The sequence below is a fragment of the Sesamum indicum genome, linkage group LG11 (genome assembly GCF_000512975.1).
Source record: "Sesamum indicum cultivar Zhongzhi No. 13 linkage group LG11, S_indicum_v1.0, whole genome shotgun sequence".
NCBI classification, from domain to species: Eukaryota; Viridiplantae; Streptophyta; class Magnoliopsida; order Lamiales; family Pedaliaceae; genus Sesamum; species Sesamum indicum.
In genome coordinates, this window is record NC_026155.1 from 1,957,506 (window position 1) to 1,958,059 (window position 554).

The window sequence follows — 554 nt, forward strand, 5'->3', positions numbered from 1 at the left end:
GAAAAAGGACTTTGAAGCCACGCGATGAAGCAAACACCATAAGCTGCTTGCGTGAAGCAAACATGCGATAAGCCACCTGCCTTTTTGTTTATCTCGTTCGGTTCGGCTTCACAAAACTCATGTTTTAGCTTCTCTCTCTCTCTCTCACTCTTTTTCAACCCTATGACATCATATATCATATAATATATATACATATGTATAAATGTAATTTTAATTCACTAACGCGGGGTATGGCTGTTTCAGTCATTCAAGATTTATAATGAAAGATTGTAATTTATGAGAAATGGTAATTTTAGTCAAGAAAATTTTAATTTGGGTGAAAAGATTAAATATCGTCAGTTTTTAAGTGTTAACTGCAGGGGTAAATTATATTTTTGGTCCCATAAGTGGACCTGTTTTCAATTTTAATTCTATACTCGGGTCAATTCACACATTTAGTCCCATATGTGGATTTTTTTTTCAATTTCAGGACCAAAGGGGGGATTTCATTAAAAACTTAACGTCAGCCTCAATTTTTTAACGGAATCCCCCATTGTCAAATCCACTTATGGGAC